The sequence below is a fragment of the Castor canadensis genome, chromosome X (genome assembly GCF_047511655.1).
Source record: "Castor canadensis chromosome X, mCasCan1.hap1v2, whole genome shotgun sequence".
Lineage (NCBI taxonomy): Eukaryota > Metazoa > Chordata > Mammalia > Rodentia > Castoridae > Castor > Castor canadensis.
Window position 1 is genome coordinate 145,276,078 of NC_133405.1, and position 22,985 is coordinate 145,299,062.

At 45.1% G+C, this 22,985-nt stretch overlaps 1 long non-coding RNA gene and 1 pseudogene across 1 annotated transcript in view; both read right to left on the bottom strand.

Moving 5' to 3' along the window:
- Positions 1 to 22,985, bottom strand: part of LOC141419612 (uncharacterized) — a 62,896-nt gene that overhangs the window by 27,383 nt on the left and 12,528 nt on the right. The window lies entirely within an intron of this gene.
- LOC109703207 (gamma-tubulin complex component 4-like) lies at positions 762 to 13,155 on the bottom strand (annotated as a pseudogene).

Here is a 22,985-nt window from a genome sequence, read left to right on the forward strand (position 1 = left end):
TGGTGAGCTCCTCAAGGGCAGAGCCATGACCGATACCTCTTTGTATCCCCAGGGCCCTGCGTACAGCAAGCGCTCAATAAAGACTTCATTATGATGGCCTGCTCTGATATTCTGCTGTCCCCCAAGAAAGCACCCATGCCATCCAAGGACAGTGTTTACCTAGCAGTGGTGTTTGGTGGTTTTCGGTTCACAGAACCCTCTGGGACGGCATCAGTATAACTCTTCGTTGGCAGAGCAAAAGCCACAGTCCTAAACACCAGAACAGAAAGCCCTAGCACGAGGTGTAGCACGCTGAGCAGTAAAACTTGTTCTCATCAGAGATGCCACGTAACCATTACCTTAGGAACCGCAGGGGGTCATTTCAGCCTTCCTGCTTTCGATCCTGGAACAGGAACCAGTTTGTGAGCTTTAGAAAATACCTGGTGCTCTCCAGGTCCTAGAGTTTTTTTCTGGAGGTATCAGGGCTGGGATCCAGGACCTTGTGCTTGTGAGGCAGGTGCGCTCGCACTTGAGCCTCACCTCTAGCCCCGGGTCTTAGGTTTTTAAAAGGCCCCAGATGAATTCAGCCTGCAGCCAAAGTTGAGATTACCTGCCACAGAGGAGCTGTTTATGTGTAAGTGCACTTACAGACGCTGTGGTCTGTGAAAACACCTTTCAAGTGACCCAACAGACGTTCATGCAAGTAAACTCTGGGCTTCGCATTGCGTTTTCTGTCGTGGCAGAACTACTTGTGAATGGCTTTAAATCCTTCCTTCTGAGGGTCAAGTACACCATGCTTTTGTCTGTTCATCACACCGTACATATTTCAGAAACCCAAAGACAGCCCCCGTTTGACATTCCCTTTTTGTTTTGCTGTATAAATAAGTTGTCAAAATATTTAAAGATGGAGTTTTAACCAATGCTGAACTGTCTAAGGGAACAGTCGGTACTAGAAAGGAACAGTCTAAAGGAAACCAACCCGCTCCACTTACAGGTTTCAGCAAAATAAAGGACTGAGCTAGCAAATTGCTCAGAAAGTGGTCATGAGCCAGTGGGAGGCCTTCAGAGTCTCGGGTCGAGTTGATCTGATGAAGCAGCTGAGAGGCCTGAGACTCCGGCCCATCTGCCTGATAAGACAGCTACACCAAGAATTCCTTTTCGCACTGTTCGCACTCTGAGCACGCTTGCACCTTGTCAGGTACTTGAAATAGCAATTTTTGCCCCTTCTCATCTTCCTCTTAGCCAAGCCACTTCCCGGCTGACCAAAGACACCTTATGTTGCCCGGCCTGGCAGAAAGTTATCTGTGTGTACTTTCTGGGGTGGGATACCGGGGACTGGATAGCGGCTCAAATGAAGGCCCTGAGTTCAGTGGTCTTACTTTGGTTTTCAGATAGGGCCTCCTGCTGACTTTGCCCCAGTCAAATACTGGACTGGGGCTCACACTGGTATAAAAGAGCAGAGGTGGTGTCCCGACGACACTGGCGCCCAGAGGCAGACACCCTGTGGGCAGGGCAGGGCGGGGGTTCTAAGGATTAGCAGTGGACCGTGACAGGAGTGAAGGTTTTGTGCGCAGGGGACTGGGAGCTCCTACCTCTGACCTCGGGACAGACACGTGTGACTTCCGTCTGCAAGGCTGGCTGGCCCTGTAACGCGACACGTGCCCAACATGCCTGTCCTCCCGACGCAGCTGGGTTCTTCTTGAGAAACAGGCGGATCCTGGCCAGGATCCACCTACCACCTAACACCACCTCCTGAGTAGCTGGGATTAAGAGTGTGCACCCCGATGCCCGGGTTGATCTTGAGAAGGGGTCGTGCCAACTTTTGCCTGGGCCTCAAAACGTGATCCGCCTGTTTCTCAAGTAGGTGAGCCACTGTCCAGCCCCTATTTGTATAATATAATAATTCTTTTTGTGTTTTGCTGTACCTGCACTTGAACTTGGGGCCTTGTGCTCAAGCGGTCTACCTCTGGAGCCACTTCCCCAGTCCTTTTAGCTTCAGTTTAGTTCTCAGATCTCGCGGTTTTGTCCAGGCTGTCCTGGACCACAATCCTCCCATGTACGCCTTCTCTGTAGCTGGGATGGATGACAGGCATAGGTCACCACTCACAGCTTATTGGTTTAGACAGGCTGAGGAGAGTGGGGGGGGATCTTGCTAACTTTTTTATTTGCCCAGGAGCCTCAAACCTCAAACCTCCTGATCTCTGCCTCCTAAGTAGCTGGGTTTATAGGTATAAGCTACTGCGCCTGTTTGCATAATTCTTTACTGCCTCGCATGTCTTGGCAGACCCTCTGCTCTCTGCTAGCCTAACCCACTAATTCTACATTCCCACCACTGACTGACTTGGCCTAGGCCTAGCTGGGCTGGAAGTGCGGCTCAAGCGGTAGCGCCCCCACCTAGCGAGCATTAAGCCCTGAGTTCAAAACTCCAGTACCACCAGATAGGTGCCTGTGGCTCATCCCTATGCCTATAGGCACTTGGGAATCTGAGACCGGGAGGATCGCAGTTCGAGGCCAGCCTGGGAGAGTAGTTTGCAAGACCTGATCTCCCAAAATAATTGGAGCAAAGTTGACTGAAAGTGTGTCTTCAGTGGTACAGCACCTGCTTTGTTTGCAAACTCGATGTCCTGAGCTCAAACTCCAGTCCCACTAAACAAAAACAAAACAACAAAATGAAATAAATCCCCAGTACCAGCAAAAAGGCAAAAAGGAAACGGGGTAAAACCATTGAATATTCTGCAAACCTTAGCATTTTACCAAGTTCTGAATCACAGCCCCTCTTCAATAGTCCTTGTCAACCCGAAGTTCCTTTCAAAGCCCTTCTGCTCACTCCTCAGAACACACCTGGAGATGGTGCTGAAGGTTATCGACCAAGAACGCCGTGTGATTCCTTAGGCGCCACTTGACGGCGTCCGCCTGGCTGGACCTGAGCCGTTTGCGCTGCATCTGCAGGGCCCGGCAGTGCTGCAGTTCAGCTTGGGCCCGACGCACACTGAACGAGTGCCTAAGAGCAACGTCGCCCCCAGGATGGCAATATCGGGCTGCTGAGGACTCAGACTTTGTCCTCATACCGTGCACGTGACAGACGCTCGAGTCCCATGTCACCCCCCTGTCCCCCAACAGATGGGATGCGCAAAAGAGGAGTGGCTGGAGCCGTGGAGAAACGCAGCGTAGCCTGCGTTTACAGTAAGGTGTCACGCAGAGGCCGAAGGGACACGAAGCTGTACAACACAACGACGTGACTCTTGGCCCCAGGACTGGGCTTTGAAGTCAGCACCTTATGCTTGCTGGGCAGGCGCTGTACCACTTTGGCCGTGGCCCCCAACCCGCACCCGTCCTTTTGAATGGCTTCAATAAAACTTAGCACAGATCAGCTGTGCAGAGGGAATAGATGTAGACACTATAAAACCACAGGGGGAAAGAACCGGGTTTACGGTATTTGTCACCCGAGTCGAGGGAGACAAGCGGGCAGGCAGGGCTGGGACGTTGTCACGAGTGTCGCCGTGCTCGCGCTGAGAAGCAGCTTTACGCGTGCGTGCAGGAAGGCGGGCAGGAGGGTCCCGCAGTGACCGGTAGCATGTCAGGGACCAAGGGTTCTGGTGACGCTGATGCTGTCCCCAAAGGCCACCCCACAAACGGCCTATGATCCGGAAGAGGAATGAAAACCGTGATCGTTCTAAGCGGCTGTACCCCATTCATCCAGCGCCTCCTGCGGCCTTAGGCCCACAGCCCCGGTCATCAGTGAACGCGACCCGTGTAGCCCCTTGAAGGCACGTGATTTTGCAACCTCTGCTATGTAGAAGTGTTCGACTGAAATTAGCCAGGGGTGGTGGTGCCCACCTGCAATGCCAGCGCTCGGGAGATGGAGGCAGGAGGCGCTTGAGTTCAAGGCCAGCCTGGGCTGCATGGCAAGACCCCGTCTCAAACAACAACAGCAGCAAACCGGCTGGGTGGGGGATATTTACCTGTCCGAAACTTAGCACGGCTCACTCTTCTGGGGCAGCTGGGGTGAAGAGAATGTGTAGCGTACTTTGTAGGAAAGGCCTCGAGCTGCCCAGCCAGATGCGGGGGCTTCCCGGGGAAAGTTTCCCGAGAAGGGCCTTCTCTTGCCTGAGTAGCATCCGCTACGGCCAAGAAAAGAAACGAGAAAAAAAAAAATAAAAAAAGGGTTAACTAGACCCGGAGAGTGGACAAGGTGAGTTCCACTCATGAAATGAGAGCTCAGGGGAGGTGGAAATGGCCGAGCATAAGATGGATACAAAAGGCAAAGAGCAAGGACATTTTTGGAAGAAATTCCCACAGTGACTCTTTTTTCAGACTTAAAATCTGCAGACTAGGACTAAATAAGCAGAGATGATGCCAGCAGCAGGAAAAGGGAAAAACAAACAAAAAACCCAACCCAAAACAAAAACAAAACCAACAAGACCTGGCCCGTGCATCTCATTTAACTTCTCTGGGCTTCTCTTTTCTCTCGTACAAAACCAGGGTAATGTGGGCTGCAGGGATGGCTCAAGTGGTAGTGTCTGCCTCGCGGGTATGAAACCCTGGGTTCAAGTCCCCATACCCCTCCTCCCCGCCCCCCCAAATTATAGCACTGGATCTCTAAAGTTCAAAATTGTATGGTTCCCATGGACGGCGAAAGAAGCAGAAAGGGAAAAAGGATAACCAGGAGAAGCAGGGGGGCAGGAAAGAAAGGCAAACCTTTGTGCTCCTCTCCACGATACTCAATTGTCAAGTGCGACAGAGGACGAAGGTCGTCCTCGGTTGTCATCGTCCAGTAACACCTTGTGTGCCGACTGTTCAAAGGCCACATTTACATCTGCAGGAAAGAACATAGAGGCTAGACTGGAAGCTAACAGCACCGAGCAGCGCACCTCTGTGCTTTTGCCTGACCAGCATTCATTCCTCTCCCGGCCCCCGACAGAATCATCCCTGCCGGGTACGGTTGAGGCGGCTCCAGTGGGGTGACAACACCTGATTCTGGACCTAGGCAGGTGACCCAGGCAAGGTCAAATGGGCTGCAACGGTCTACCTTGTGACGCTGCTTTGCTCAGGGATATGAACGTGACTTGAACCAGGCCGATCCAGAGGCTGCGTTTAGTGAGGGCAGCTCTTTTTTTTCTTTTAAATAAGCAAAGACTTAGTAAGATGTGAACTTGGTTCGAAGTTACCTTGCTACCACTCAAATCCTGACTGAGAAGAAAAGCAAAGGTGAAAAATGAAAAGGGATCAAACACTACAGGCATTATGAATCAAACTTTATCGAAACTTTATCGAAAGTCATCACACCTATGAGCTTTTGTTATGAGAATAATAACCTTTCATTGTCCTTATTTAAGTGAGTGGGGACTGGGTTTTCTGATATCTGCAACCGGAAAAGTACTATTCAACTACAGTGGACACCTATTGCCTTATTAGGCTAGAAAAACAATAACTGCTGTTTCTTGGTTTTTGTTTTCTTGGCTCCGATCCTCACCTCTCTCTTTTTCTTTTCCCTCAGGATTAGGGTTTGAACTTAAAGGCCTCATGCTTACCAAGCAGGTGCTCTACCGCTTGAACAACTATACCGGTCCTGTTTTGTGTTGGACGTTTTTGAGATGGGGTCTCCCAAACTATTTAGGCTGGCTGCAAACTGCAATCCTCCTGATTTGCCTCCCAAGCCGCTAGGACTACAGGTGTGAGCCACTGGTGCCCGGTGCCTTACCCACCTCTCTTCATGTGTTCTGAACGGAAATAGCCATTAACTGATCAAGGGGTGGACTCTGCTGAACTGGGAATCTCCTCATGGTTGACCTCTTTGACTACTACAGTGGTAGACATGTGATCCGGGATGGCCAATCAAAACCTTTTCTCTGGAGTTTCTTTAACTTGCTTACCAGATGGACCTGGTCTGCTTCCTTCAGTAGAGGTCACGGGGAGACCTGCCTCTGAGAGACCTGCAAGGTCACCAAAAGAGCGCACGGGAGATGCAACGAAGATGTGGCAAAGAGAGAATCCTGGTATTGTCCGAGTCTCTCGTTTCAGTTGTTTGAGGTTTCAGATACAAGAACAAATAGGTTCCCCTTCTCTACCTAGACTGGCCCAGAGCAGGTTTCCGTAATTGAGAACCTAAGATGTTCTCACACCATACTACGCATCGCAGGTCTCAATAAGTCCATGAGACAGATTGGATATAATGTCATGAGGTGACCCCTGGCTGGAAGGTGGGCACCAGGGAGGGTCCGGCACTAAGGTGCTGCTCCCAGTGACCTTTGCATGAAGCTTACCTGAGAGCCCTTCCGTCTTTGGAAACGCAGCTCTTAACTCACCAGGTAGCGCGAACGTGGAGGAGGCCCGAAAGCGTCAGCAGCAGCCAAGAAATACCCTGCAACTTCAGTAAATCCGTCACTCGCAGGACCACAAGGGAATCGCCAAGCTGGGTCGCTGCAGTGGGTGGTGTGTTTCCCATGTGTGGAGCTGTGTCAACGAAGGCCTGCGATAGTTCTCCTCGTCCCAGAGGGTAGAAGTCCTTAATGATCTGAGGAAAGAATTCCAACGGATAATTCGGTAAAGCAGGGCCAGAAGATCCTCAGTTTTCTGAGGAAATTACACATATAGCTCCCAGTCTTGTCTAAAGGCGTTTGGCACTTTGAACAGGCATAGTGAGCCATTGCTCTTAACAGGAGCACTCCTCTGTGGTTAGCGCCATTTGTTGAACAGCAGAATATAGGAAGCCAAATCTTTGTATGACGGTGGATTGTAGCATAAAGTAGTTTTCTCACTTGTTAAGAACAAATGAGTTCGCTATGAAGTCCTGGGTACGGGCACCCCGGCCCGGAAGTCACTGCCCACCAACATCACTTTAAGAACTAAAAGATACCTGAGTTGTTACCTTCGGCTGACCCAGTAAACCTGACTCTTCTACCATCAGCTTCCCGAGGTGCTACGACAAGAAGAACAATAAAAGGACAAAAGTTCATTACGGTGAAATCCCTGCAAAGAATAGTTACGTACAAATTCAGCAATGTTAAAGAAAAGGCGTGCGCGACTGACTTCAGTAAGTGCAGCCATGAACAGGCAGTTGAACAGTGAAAACAGAACAGAAGAAACCCGCGAGCCAGAAGTGTTGTGAGGTCAGCGATGACAGTCGCACACGCCTGCGTGCGTACTAACAAGCACGCACCGTTTTGAAACGGCTAAAACGTTGACTTGTGTGAGTTTTATCTCAAGGGAAAAGTGAAACCTGAAAGCATTGGTGTCATTCGCTTCATTAAAGCTTAAAGGAAAACCTCTATGATTCCCTGAGCAAATGCAGAGAAAGCAGTTGATGAAATTCCACATTGGTGCCTAAGCTCAGACAGGAAAGGAGGACAAGGAGAGTTCTTTATTCTGGTAGAGGTGAGAGCACGAGCGCCATGAGGAGAATCCGGCAAGGCGCAAAGTCCTTGTGAGGGAGCGGGGTTCACAACTGGCACGAAGGTAAAGTCCCCTCCACAGGACGTGCCCGGTGCAGTGACTGCTGGCGGCTCAACGTGCTGGATTTTCCGCTCGACAGCGCAGTCCCTGCCCTCGAACCCCTTGGAACCAGCGCAGGTCAGGAGCCGGCCTGTGGCCCTTCCGCAATGCACAGCACCCAGGGCCTTGTGCATATGCTAGGCAAGTGCTACTTGAGCCATACCCCAAAGGTCGTTATCTCTGATGAACACAGATGCAAAAATCCTCCACAAATAACTACCAAACTGAATCACAATAACACATTAAAAGATTATACACTACGATCAAGAAGGATTCATCCGAGGGATGGTGCAATATATGCAAATCAATAAATGTGACGAAAGCCACAGGTCACCTCATGTGAGAAAACCCAACATCCCTTCGTGATAACAAACATTAAAAACAATCAGGCACAGAAGGAAGGTACCTTAACACGATAAACACCATTTATGCCAAGTAGGGAAAAACTGAAAGCTGTAGCTCTGTGATCTGGAACAAGACAAGGATGCCTATTTTCACCACGTTTATCCAGCACTGTGCTGGAGGCCTAGCCAAAGTCATCAGGCAAGAGAAAGAAAGGACACCCAACTTGGAAAAGAAGTCACACTGTCACTTTGCGGCTGGTATCTTATACACAAAATCCCACAAAAGCAACTAATAAGACATTTGGATATTGAATGTAGCAAATTGCAGGGTATAAGATCAATATACAAAAGTCAGCATCACTGTTGTATGTCATCAGTGAGTTATCTGAAGTAGGAATCAATAAAGTGATCCCATTTACAACAGCTCTCCAAAATAAAATATCTATGAATAAATTTAACCAAAGAAGTGAAAACTTTCTACAATGAAAATAAACACTGATGAAGGAAATTGAAGAGTACACAAAAAACTAAAGAGACATCCCACGTTTGTGAATTGGAAGAATCAATATTGTTAAAATTGACCAAAGTCACCTACAGAATCAATGCAATCCCTACCAAGATAGCAATGATATTCTTCATAGAACTAGAAATAGTGACTCTAAAATTCATATGGAACCATTAAAATTCCTGAATAAGGCCGGGCATGGTGATGCATGTCCGTAATCACGGCACTCAGGAGGCTGAGGCAAGAAAATCAATAGTTCAATGCCAGCCTAGGCTACATAGTAAGACCTTGTCTCAAAAATAAAAAAGTCATAAATGGCTAAGACAGTTTGAGCAGAGAAGAACAAAGCAGACAGTAGGCGTTTATACTGACTGAGTACAGAATTACAGTAATCAAAACAGCATGGTATTGGCAGAAAAACAGATACAGATACACAGAGCAATGGGATGAGATGGAGCCAGGAAGTAAAACCCACGCATGTATAGCAAACTAGTTCAACGAAGATAAGAAGGATACACACTCGAGAAGCAATGGTCTTCTCAATAAATGGTGCTGGTAAAACTGGATGTTCACATGCAGAAGAATAAAGCTAGAGATCCCTATCTCTCACCAGCTACGGAGAACCAACCCAAAATGGACTAAAAACTTAAACGCTTCAGGACAGTAAAATGGGCAAAGATTCTTTTGGGACAAGATTCCCACAGCTTAAGAAACAAAAGCAGACAAGAGGGATTGCATCAAACTAAGAAGCTTCTGCACGACGAAGGAAGCAATCGGTCAACGTGGTGCAGAGACAACCTACAGAATGTTTGCAAGCTGCACACTTGACACGGGGTTGATATCCAGGTTACACAGGGAATTCTAAACACTCGACAGCCAAAAAAAAAAAGAGAGGGGGGGGGGGCAGCAGACATGAATAGATATTTCTCAAAACAAACAAATCAAAAAACAAAACCCAAGAGCCAAGAGGTACATTTGAAAATGCTTACATGACTCAACACCAGGGAAATCAAAGGCAAAGTGCGATCTCATATCACCTCACTAAGAATCATCAAAAAGAGCAAAGATAACAAGTACCGAAAAGGGGGGAGGAAAGGAAACCCTTGCACACCACTGGAGGGAAAGTGAGTTAGTACGGCGACTATGGAAGCCCCTCAAAAAATTAAAAAGAAAACCACAATATGGTCCAGCAATCCCACTACTGGGTATAGACCCAAAAGAAATGAAATCCGTGTGTTGAGGGACATCTGCACTGCCGTGTTCATTCAGCACTCCTTACAACAGCCGAGAGAGAGAAACAACCGAACTGTGTATCGTCGGGTGAATGGATACAGAAAATGTGGCACACAAAAAGAAGTAATGTTCAGACATAAAAAGAATGAAATCCTGTCATTGCAGCAACACGGATGGAACTGGAGATCATTATGTCAAGTGAAAAAGCCAGGCACAGAAAGACAAGTAATGGACGATTTCACTCGTGTGTGCAGTCTGAAAAGGTTTGGCCTCTGATCCGTTACAATGGCAGTTACCAGAGGCCAGGGATAATGTGTGCAGGGGACGGATGGAGAAAGGTCGATGCCTGGGCGCCAAGCAACAGAGAGGAGCAAGAAACTCTAGCATGCTGCGGCATATTAGGGCGACGGGAGGTAACAAAAATGCAGTGGCCATTTGAAAAGCCTACAAGAGTCAGGCGCTGGCGGCTCACACCTGTGGTCCTAGCTTCTTGGGAGGCTGAGATTGGGAGGATAGTGGTTCAAGGCCGGCCTGGGCAAACAGCTCATGAGACCCCACCTCCAATATAACCCGAGCAAAAATGGACTGGAGGTGTGGCTCGAGCGGTAGAGCGCCTGTTTGCAAGTGTGAAGCCCTGAGTTCAAACCCTGATCTGCCCCTCAAAAAAAATCTAAGTAGGAATTTTAGGCAAGTAGACTAAAGTAGAAATGGACCCAGAACAAGAAACTTCACCTCCATTGATACAGAAAGGGAAGTGGTAAAATTCAACCTTATTTTTAATAAAACATTTACTAAAATAGGAATGGAATTACTTTAACTTGATAAACTTATGTTCCAGAAGCCTACAGTAAACATCAGAAAAAAGGAAATGCATAATCTTTAAGGGTCAACAAGTCAAAGGGGTCCAACTTTACGTCCACTATAGTTTAAAAATGGGAAGTATTTTGCAGCTTTCACTACTTTCAGGTGGTATCATCTACGTAGAAGACTCTATAGACTCGAACTATTAGAACAAGCTGCAGTGTAAACTAAGCCAACAAAAATTCTTCTCCCATACATTTCTCTATATAAGCATTAATCAATTAAAGATATAATTAAAATGAAAACTCTTGGGCTGGAGGCAGGCTCAAATGGCAGAGCACTTGCCTAATAAGTGCAAGGCCCAAAGTTCAAATCCCACTCCTGCCCCCAAAAAGAAAAAAAAAAAAAAAAATAGCTGGGAGCTGGTGGCTTACACCTGTAATCCTAGCTACTTAGGAGGTAGAGATTAGGAGGACTGTGGTTCAAAGCCAGCCCGGGTAAATGGTGCCCAAGACCCTATCTATCTCGAAAAAAATCCATCACACAAAAAAAGGGCTGGTGGAATGGCTCGAGATGTAAGCTCTAAATTCAAGCCTAGTACTGCAAAGTAAACTCATAAATTAAATAAAATAAAAACTCTTTAAGTATCTAAGGATTTTAAAAACTTTGTGTTAAAGTGCTAAAATACACACAGGAAAGCACATGAATCACGTTGAGGAAGTTTCACAATTGAACACATGCGTAACCTAGCCCAAGAAGAAATGGCACCTGGAAGCCTTGTGCAGACGCCAGGGACAGGACTGTCCTGACACCTAGCACCAGGTAAGTTTTGCCTGTTTTCGAACCTCAGAAGTAGGAGCCTATAGCGTGTATGCATGTGTGTATATGTGTGTACACGCACATACATACATTTTTTTTTTGACAGGGTCTTGCTATGCAGCCCAGGCTAGCCTCAAACTCCTGATCCTCCTGCCACAGCCTCCTGAGTGCTAAGACCGTAGGCTTGTGCAACCATGCTTGGTTTAGTAGGTATACTTTTTAAAATTGAAATTAAAAGGAAGAGATTAGCCCCAAAAGGGGTTAGTATGACACATATTTGCAAGAAACACCAACCGTGAGTCAAATGAAATGACGGCCATGTGAAAAATGGCCACAATTTAAGTGGGTGGCTGAAGCACCTTCAAACTTAAGGAGACTGAACTGGGCGAGTCACAAGACCTGGTTTTTGAGCTCGCTTTTGTCATTTACTGCGTAACTCCAGGCAGGTTGGCTAACACTTTGCTTTCCCCCTAAAATTATCATGTACACAGCGAAAGTAGGTTATGGAGCCAGACAAATATATCATGCATTAAATGAAGTCAGAATCAGTTGTTTTCTTGGAGGACCGAACTCAGGGCCTTACACTTGCCAGGCAAGCGCTCTTCCACTGAGCTAAATCCCCAACCCCAACATTGACAAACCCAAACTGCTGACTGTTATAAATGGAACCAAGGCCTCCCCTTTATTCAACTAAACTAATTAATTACCTAAAAGGTATCCATCAGATGTGGAATGGCAAAGTTAGTTCTGCCTCTATTTTAAAAGCAGAGAAGACAATATAGATATTTTCCATATTGCCCTTCAATTCTCTCAAAGCAAATCTCTCAAAGCTAAGCTCTAGCCCATGTTTGGAAAAAAAAAAAAAAAAAAAAAGACAAGTCGCTGGGCGCCAGTGACTCGCACCAGTAATCCTAGCTGCTTGGGAGGCTGAGGTCATGAGGATCTTCAAGGCCGGTACAGGCAAACAGTTCTTGAGGCCCCATCTCCAAAATAACCACAGCAAAATGGACTAGAGGTGAGGCTCAAGCGGTAGAGCTGTACAAGGGTGGAACCCTCAGTTCAAAGCCCAGTCCCACCAAAAAAAGAAAAAGGCCCAAGTCGAGTCCTAGTCCACTTTCTTCCTTAAACAATGCAAGAAGAATACAAACCTCAGCCGCAGAACTACGAAAACCCCCCCACCTGCTCAAAGTCCACCAAGCTGAAGAGTGGCTGCTGCTCGAGCCGGTGTCCTCCTGCTTCTTCAAAATGGACCCTGCACAATAGGCAGGTGCTGTGGAAGGACGAGGAGACGGCCAGGCCAGGTAAGGGCTCTGGGCGGGGCAGCAGCCTCTCGGGCAAACCTGTCCGACCGCGCAGCTCTTGCAGCCAACTGCTGCTCCACTTACCCTGACCAGGCCTGCTTTGGGCCACCAAACGGGACAGAGACTTGCCCAGGTGCGGCGTGCTGGGCAAGGAGATCCCTACCTTTTCTAGTGAGGTTCACCTTTTGATTCTCAAACACCTGAACAGATTCTGCAACAAAGAGGATTTTTTCAGCAACTCTCACTGGAATGTACGATGGCAAGATTTCTACCCGTGGGGAAAACTGCTTCAGGCGCTCGCCAAGGAAATAACCAGTGTGAGATGCCCAAAAGGACGGGAAAACATCCAGGAACCTTCCCAACCCTTTTCTACAAGCAGGGCAAATATGGCAAACCTGAGGTTGCACAGCGCTTAAATCACCAGCATTTCATTTCCAGGCAGTAGCGTAACGGTGACATTTTTACCGCTGGGATTTGAGTACTCACTTTGCCTCTGCTACTGTGCAAAAGCCTGGGCTGTTGATCCGCCTCCGTACTTGTGCAGGGAAAGACCGAGCTGGCGTTTCTTCAGGTCTCATACATTTGCTGTTCCGTTCCCCGGGCCCTCTCCCAGGCCCTCTCCCTCTCTTGCTCTGCACTCTTCTGGGACAATCCGATCACCCTCCGTGGCTCCGCCAGGCATCGTGACGGCCATTTAGAATACTTTTGGGTCACAAGCCTCTTTGCAATTATAAAAGTTTAGACCCTTCAGACAAATGAACAAACAGAGCATTTCAGAGAACCTCCCGCCCATCCATGGACCCTGGGTTAACTGAGCTACAACTGACGACTCCATATTCAGACTCAAAGCGTATGCCACATTGCCTTCATGAGGCCCAGGCTCAACCTACTGCACATCCACAGGTTCCTCAAACTCAACATGCCCCAAACTAGACCCGTCTAGGACCGGGGGTAAAGCTCAGTGGTACAGCACTTGCCTGGCATGCACGAGACCTGGCTTTGAGCCCCAGCACCAGCAATTCCATTCTCTTTCGTCACTACTTGCCCAGCTCCTGAAGGCAGAAACTCTCCTTTGACACATAGCCAACCAGCCACGATAGCTGCCGGTTCCATCTCCTAAACCTCTCTCAAATTCCCTTCTTCATACTCACTGCTCCCACCCCTGACGCTATTCTTTCTCACCTAAGTCCCCTCAATACTCTTTTAACTGGTCCACTCACCTCTAATCTTGACTTTTTTGCTCTGTTTTTTTTTGGTGGTACTGGGGTTTGAACTCAGGGCCTCATGCTTGCTAGGCAGGCTCTTTCCTACCTGAGCTTTTCTACCAGCTCCAACCCCGACTCCGAATAAGTGATTCTCCACACAGCATCCAGAGTGATCTTTATAAAGTCTGGTCATGTGACTCTGTGGTCTAAAACTCCTCAACGGCTACCAGCCCTTTTCAGGTTCAAGTTCAAATTCCCGTCGTTTACAAGGGCCTTTAGGATCTTTCTTCTGCTTAAATCAACAGCTTCATCAACTGCCTCCTGCCCTCTCCCGCTCTGACACCTCACGCCTTGTACTTCAATTTTACTTGACCATATCAATTGAATTACTAGTGATCCTTCATTATTCTCTGCCTCTATATACAATATTCCCTATGCCTGAACATGTCCCGACCTCTCTGTCCAAACTCTTTGCAATACAGACCTACAATTCACGGAAACGTGCGCTCTATAGTTACTCCAAGACCCTCCTCTAAGAAATGCTCCAAGAACGTTCTTTTTCAGAACATTTGTTACATTGTAATATGACTGTCTACTTTTCTCTATCATCCGCTATAGGTTTCTTTACGACAGCCAGGCGCGGGTGATTTAAGCCTGTACTCGTAGCTACTCATGTAGCAGAGGTCGGGAGGATCACAGTCTGAGGCTAGTCCGGGTTTTTTTTTAAAAAAAGATAAAACCCTATCTCAAAAATACCCAACATACACATAAACAAAAAGAGCCAGTGGTAGGGCACCGGCCTAACAAGTGTGAGGCCCTGAGTTCAAACCCCAGTAGCACCAAAACATTTCTTAAGATATTTTTGTCCATGTAGCTGGGACACCTAGACCAGTACCTAACACGTAACAGGCATTCAATGAAATATAACAGGATAAATGAGTAACTGGATAGACAGATGGACGGTACAGGATTTGAAGGAGTCTATTCAGAACTCCAAACCACATTCAAGTATGATATTTTAAGTACTTTTGAAAATGCCACAACGTACCCCTACCCAGCACCAAAAAAAAAAGACAAAACTTCAAACCAAATTTGAAACGATAAGGTAGCTAATATTTGTAAAGCCAAGACTTACTATTAACCTTGCCAGTCCATGTAATGTGAAAAGGGGAAACAAAGGGATTTTCACAATCGTATTTTCTATTTTGTAGTTTCACACTAGCTAAGAGAAAGCCCCATGTTTACATCTAAGGCTGGACATATGGCTCAAATGGTAGAGAGCCTGCCTGCCTAGCAAGTGCGAAGCCCTGGGTTCCAATGCCAGTAACACCAAAAAAACAAAAAAAGAAAGAAAGAAAAAGGTCAATGTTTACATCTTAAGAATTTTGTTGAAAATGGTAAGTAGCGGGAGGCAGCAGAAAGCGTGCTTCCTGAAGTAAAATCATTGAGAGACACTGGAGAACATCTCACAGGAAAAACCACTGAGAAGAGGCAAAACTCCAACTCCCCCACACCCCCAGCCCACGCGCAGCATCCCCACTCCACGGTAAATGGAGAAACCAGGACACCAGACGCCAGCTCCTACCCGCCGGAGAGACGCGGACCACCAGGGGAGCTAAGCGGCACGCGGTTCCCCCACAGACGGCCCTGGGCCAGATCAGCACAGCCCCCTGGACAGACGGACCCCCACCCGGTGGCCGGGTGAGTGCTAAGCTCACGCCGCCAGCAACAGCAGGCTGACAGCAGCGGGCAGGTGAGCCCCAGCCCCAGGTAGCCGTTCACAGAACTGTCTGCAGGCTCTTTTTTTCTTTCCTTTTTTCCTTCTCTCTCCCTTTGATAAGACAACGACTGAACTACAACCTCATGCTGACTTACTGAAACTGTACTGCATTTGAACTTGGGATATTTTGTTGTGCTTTGGGTTTTTTGTTTGTTTCTTTGTTTTGGTTTTTTGCTTTTTTTCCCCTTTGATGAGACAACAGCAGAACTACTTCTGAGACACCATCTCCAGAAATGGAGGCTGAGCGACGAACACCAAAATTATCAAGACAGAAACTTTACTGCAGTTGAACTTGGGGATTTTTTTTTAAATCCTCTCTCTGTCTCTCTAATGCCTGTTTGGCTTACTGCTGATTATACACTACCTCTCCCTGTTTATTTCTTTGACAGTTTTGTTTTTTACTAGTTTTTTTGTATTTCCCTTCTTCTTTACCTTCTTTGCTTTCCCTCTCCTTTCACCCTTCCATTCTAGATCTCACCATTGTTATTATTGCAAGCTAGAAAGTACTTAATTGCACACAGTACAGGGACAGTAACAATAGATGGGAATGATGGCAATGATGGGAAGATGGAAAAAAGAGGGAAACCAGTTTCCCCCCAGCAATAAATCAGTACAGGAACCAGAGGGGAATGAAGAAAACAGATACTCAGATCCAGACTCCAACAAAACGAAGATAAACGATGCCAAAGGACCCAGTGAAGCCCACAAGAGCACCCTGAAAGAAGATATATGGCAAGTAATCGATGAGAATTGTATAGAGATGATACTGGACAGGGTCAACCAAAATGTACAGGAGACACTCAGGAAATTCCAAGACATCAAAAATAGAGAATTTGAGAAAGCACAGGAAGAAATAAAAGAAACCACAGAAGCACTGTATAAACACCAAAGTGAAACAAAGACCATGATGAATAAAGAGATAAACGAACTCAGGAAGAAAATACGCATATTAAAGAGGAAGCAACTCAGGATCTGGAAAACCTCAGAAAAAAGATCGAAACAGAATTGGCAAAACCAAATGGAAGGCCAACCCAGGAGAATAGAACAAACGGAAGATGGAATCTCAGAACTCGAAGATGAAATGATAATAAAAGAAAACTGAAGAACTATTACTTAAAACTCAAGACCTGTGAAAAGAAAATGCAAGAACTCACTGACTCCGTCAAAAGGCCAAACCTGATCATCACGGACATGGAAGAAGAAGAGGTGCAAGCAAAAGACATGTGTGATATATTCACCGATTACAGAAAACTTCCCAAACCTAGAGAAATCTATGCCCATACAGGTACACGAAGCCTCCAGAGCCCCAAACAGACTGGATCAAAATAGAACTACCCCATGGCATGTCATCATAAACACAATAAGTACAGAGAACAGAGAAAGAATAGTGAAGGCTGCAAGAGAGAAAAAACAAGTAACACACAAAGGCGAACCCATCAAAATCACAGCAGACTTCTCAACAGACACATTAAAAGCAAGAAGAGTGTGGGGTGAGGTCTTCCGGGCACTGAATGAAAATAACTTCAACCCCAGGATGCTCTACGAGCAAAGCTATCATTCAAAACAAGCCTTGTATGCACATATGAATAATAAAAGAAAAATGAAAAAAAAAAAAATAGATGGAGCACTAAAAGTCTCCCATGATAAGCAGACACTAGAACGATATGTGACCACAAAGCCACCACTACAAAGGATTCCTCAAGGGATTCAGCACACGGAAAATGAAGCCCAACTTAACCATGAAAGGGCAGGCAGCTCCAAATGTTTTTCGGGATAGTGAACATTTCACGTGTTTTTCAGCCATTTGGACTTCTTCCTTTGAAAGAGCTCTGTTCAGTTCATTTGTCCTTTTCTTCATTGGGTCATTGATTTTTTGGAAGTTCACTTTTTTTAGCTCTCTGTATATTCTGGTTATTCATCTCTTGTCAGATGTATAGCTGGCAAAGATTTTCTCCCATTCTGTGAACAGCCTCTTCCATTTGGTGACCACCGTTTCTTCTGTTGTGCAGAGGTTTTTGCACAACAGAAGAAGTTTCAGTTCCTATAGGAAGACCCTGAATTCACTGTGATACTTGTACAGGGTGAAAGACATGGATCTGATTTCAGTTTTCTGCAGGCAGATACCCAGTTTTCCCAGCAACATTTGCTGAAGAGGCTGTCTTTTCTCCATTGTATGTTTTTGGCACCTTTGTCAAAACTCAAGTGGGCATAGCCTCATGGCTTCATATCTGGGTCCTCTGTTCTGTTCCACTGGTCTCCATGCCTGCTTTTGTGCCAGTGCCATGCTGTTTTTATTGCTATGGCTCTGTAGTTACGGTTTTTGTGATACTGGGTATTGTGACACCGCCAGCGTTGCTCTTTTGGCTCAGTTTTGTCTTGGCTATTCACGGTCTCTTGTGCTTCCAAATGAAGTTTGAGGTTGAATTTTCAAGCTCTGTAATGCATGTCACTGGAACTTTGATGAGGATTGCACTGAACCTGTAGACTGAATAGTCATTTAAGTGACTTCCATCTTTATTTTTCTTTTGCACCTAGTGATTTTCTCATTATGGGATAGATATTTTTAAGGATCGTGATGTAAAAACATGGGCTACTCAAATACACGTTTAGACATGGCAAGCAATATCTGGCCATGTAATGGGAATCCCACAAGGATAATGAAATCCAAACTTAAAAAGGATCGCCTTGAGTTTGTCCTGGTAGCAAAATCCTGGCTTTGCTCCTTTACTTCATAACCCTCTCTTTGCAATGCCTTGAGCCATCACAGGGATTTCCTGGGCTTCTCTGCTCATGGGGCTTTTCCCTCCTGGTCATAACTTTCCTCCGAGGGATACCTCAGAGGACCTGAAAAGAAAACCTGTGAGAAGTCACTTGACCCACGCCCCATCCTATCCCCAATCCCTAAGTAAGCCATAACTTCCTTTTCTAATGCACTTCGAACTGGACGCAAACCCCCACAGCTGTGCTTGTGACTGTTTCCAGGATTTGACCACCACGGATCGGTGGAAATCCAGCCTTGCCAAACTGAATTGCATTTTAACAATCCATACAACGTAAACTCGTTCTATCGTCCACGGAAAGGGCACGGCTCAGGAGATAAATATTGGGGACATGCTGCATGATAAGAAATCTGTGCAGTGCTTCCCAAAGGCAATCCCCCCTCCTGCCAGCACCATCAGCATTACCTATGGACCGGGCAAAAGCACAAATTCTCAGATCGGGCCCACAATCTGGGTTTTAGGAAGCTCTCCAGGTAATCTCATGCACAATCAATTATGAGAACCGATGCACTGAAGAAACCAGTCCCGTAGAGCTGGAATCCCAAATGCAAGGAAAAGTCTATTGCAGGTAAAGGGACAACTCAGGCTACTGATGAGGCGCATGCGTTCCCCAGCTTCACTGCCTCCATGTCCTTCAGGCTTCTTTTTAATCAATTCCTTTGAAGTATAATTTACGTATCTTACATTCATCCATCTTACACATGTTATTTAACATCTTTTAGTGGATTCAGAGCACGGTGCAACAACCACAATTCAGTTCTACAACATCCCATGAGTGCAAAGATAACAGCCCTCGCGCCCGTTTGCCGTCAGTCCCGTTCTCAGCCTCAGCCCATGCTCTTGATCACCTCGTTTTTATAGCACACTCGCTTGTTTCTCTACCACCATCCTAGCAGGAGAGCAGGTTCACCCATCTGCAATCCCCCTGTTCGCTTCCCACTCTCCTTCCTATACGAACGAAGGCCGAAAGTCAACTGAGACGTGCAGCCCTGTGCTCTCACCGCGGAGTCTCCTGCCCGTGCTTTGAGAGCTTGCCTGGTGGTTAAGAGCTCTTCGGGGTCAGAGAGACTGTTTATAACCCGGTTCCACCACTGACTCGCACCTGTGTGACCCTGAGCTCGTTCCTTAGCCGGTTTAGTCTGTTAGAGGATTGAACAGCACTGAGCGCAGCCCTGGGATAGGCCGAGTGCATGGTAAAAGCTGGGCGTTGCAATGTAGCAGGGCAATCAGTTCTGCAAAGCACCTCTTGACTGGTTTTTTGGTTGGGCACGGCATGAATGTAGCACTTAAATGTCTGTGGTCACCCAGGAAAAAATAACGCAGCAATGTGGTAAACTAATCAATCAACTAGCTATATTCATCAAGGTGAACACGTCTAGATATGGAGGGTTGAGCTGAGTTTTAGGGTTCTGTGCTTGGTAGGCGGGAGCTCCACCACTCGAGTGGTGCCACAGCCCAAGCTGGGCATGTTTCATCCATCAGGTCCAACATGGATCGATTTAGCAGGAAAGCAGATTCTTCTTCCAATGTGAACCTTAAAGCGTTTGTTCTTCAGCATTATCAACTCTGCCCAGGAATATTTAACAAAATAAGCTTCTGTGGTTGCACGCAGTGAGTTACTGATTCTCACAAACCTGCCAGCACCTTAACCACACACCTACCACCGTCTTTCTTTTTAAGGACTTTCTACTCCTCAAAATCTTTACCCAACAGTTACATATTCCTCATATATACATATTCCTCATATATACATATTCCTCATATATATACGTGTTCTTCATATATATAAATATACATATTCTTCATATATATGTATACATATTCTTCATATATATATACATATTCTTCATATATATACATATTCCTCATATATATATTCTTCATATATATAAATATACATATTCTTCATATATATGTACATATTCTTCATATATATAAATATACATATTCTTCATATATATACATATTCCTCATATATATACATATTCTTCATATATATATACATATTCTTCATATATATACATATTCCTCATATATATACGTATTCTTCATATATATAAATATACATATTCTTCATATATATACATATTCCTCATATATATACATATTCTTCATATATATATACATATTCTTCATATATATACATATTCCTCATATATATACATATTCTTCATATATATAAATATACATATTCTTCATATATATACATATTCCTCATATATATACATATTCCTCATATATATACATATTCTTCATATATATAAATATACATATTCTTCATATATATACATATTCCTCATATATATACATATTCCTCATATATATAAATATACATATTCTTCATATATATACATATTCCTCATATATATACATATTCTTCATATATATAAATATACATATTCTTCATATATATACATATTCCTCATATATATACATATTCTTCATATATATATACATATTCTTCATATATATACATATTCCTCATATATATACATATTCTTCATATATATATACATATTCTTCATATATATACATATTCCTCATATATATACATATTCTTCATATATATATATACATATTCCTCATATATATACATATTTTTCATATATATACATATATATATAATACACTTTGATCCTCTTTACCCCCAGCATCCTCTCCTTTTCCCTTCCTTCCTCCAACTGATTCCCTCCCCACATTCCCTCTTTTATACTACACACCATCATTATTATTATCATTATTCTGCATATGAGTGAAAACATGCAATGTTTGGCTTTCTGAACTTGGCTTACTTTGCAAGCAGATATTGTTGAATGAATAAGTTAACAAGTAAAACGTAAGGAAAACCACAGTCTTCTAAAAAGACTGTAAGACAACATTAATTATTAATATTTCATTGGTGCTTAACAGAGCAAAAGGAAAATGGGAAGTGCTTACCTTTTGACTCCTAATTTGCTCTACTACAACCATCACAGAGGGAAAAAGGAGCTGCAACTGCAATGAGGAGATTAAGAGTAGGTAATCAAGTGCAGGGGCCAAAAAACACCTTAGGAATTGCTTTTGTTTCTGAATCGTCCAACTTAAAATAACACGGCAACACTACCGAACCGTCAAGATCTTATGTCCTAAATCAATGTGATGTCAGGATTAGCTGCAAACAGGAAGAAAATGTCAGACAGAAGCAGTTTCTACTTCTGAAGCTGGCATAATTGTCAATATTGATATCAATTGAGCACTCATATAAGACTAAATTAACTGAATTTAACCTAAATTCAGAACTCTTTAAGCAGTTCCTGTCCAGCAAAACGTAAAATGCACAAAACAAAACGTTGGGCTCTAACACCTTAAGGAAAAATGTTCTTAAAATCGTGCCATAAATTAAATTATTTCAACCACAGGAACAGATTGCAAGGCATTTTGTTATTTGGGCAGCTTACCTGATCTAAAGAGTAAGAGCTATGAAAACTCGAAAATCTGATTAAGACTAATCTGTTGTTCGTCTTCGGCTCAACAGAAATGATAATTTATAGAAAATTGTTATGATTTTTAGTTGATAAAGAAACCAAAGCCGAGAGCTCTTACAAACTCATTCAGGAGCCTCTGCCACGATCTGTAAGCCACTTGGATCATGGCTCGGGCAATCACAGAGCACTGTGCCCCTCCAGTCTTGCGGAAAATAGCTTATTGTCAACTAACGACACTCCTCAAAGGCCAGGTCATGTTCAGGAACAAGCTTGAATCTGCTGTCCCACAGATGTTGTTTCCTGTGTCTTCTCTTTCTCACCTCTTGTTCCAAATCAAGCAGTGCTTGACGATAAGGCTGCGAAACTGAATCCGACCCTGTGCAGAAGGCCCTCGGTAGGTTCCATGTAACCCACCTTGTCCCTGCTGAGATGCATGGTGGTCCTGAGCTGAAACAAAGGGAAGTCACCTTCTCAGGACCTGAGACCCAAGGAAGATATTATCCCTCATTACTAATCTCCAACGGCGACGGACGTCTCTCTGTAACTCAATTCTGACCTTACCATTCCCAGCTTAAAACCCTTTGGTGTTTTTTTTTTTATGTCCCAGAATAATATCCAAATTCTTGTGCGTGGCAGACAACAACTTCTGCATTTTGACTTTCACCTATTTCTCCAGAATTGTTTTTACTCCTTCCAACTAACATCATTTGTAGGCTACTCGCAGGCTACCAGATGTACCTTGCTTCTGTCTCTTGCTCCTGTGAATTAGGTCTTGTGCTCCACTCACAGCTGCAGCTGCAGACCTCATCTTTCTGACAAGCACCCTTCTTGCAAGACCCAGCTTAAGCACTTCTTGTCTGCAAAGCGCTTTCAAAGCCTCCCTAGGGAATTATTAGTTCCACATTGTTGCTTTCATTTCTATTTAGTGTTTGAATTGTACTTTTATTTAGAGGTACTTTTCACTAGGCCAGAGCTTCATAAAGACAAGGACCAGAATTTACTCATCTTTGTATCTCAGCACAGTTCTTTGAATAGGGGGTAAATAAATATTCACTAAATAAATAACATGACCTTAATCCTTCTCTTAATGCTCTTTCTTGCAAAACAGGCACTCAGCTGCTTGAGCCACACCTCCAGTCCGTTTTGCTCCGGTTATTTTGGAGATGGGGGACAGGAGGAGAGGAGAGGAGGAGAGGAGAGGAGAGGAGAGGAGAGGAGGAGAGGAGAGGAGAGGAGGAGAGGAGGAGAGGAGAGGAGAGGAGGAGAGGAGAGGAGAGGAGAGG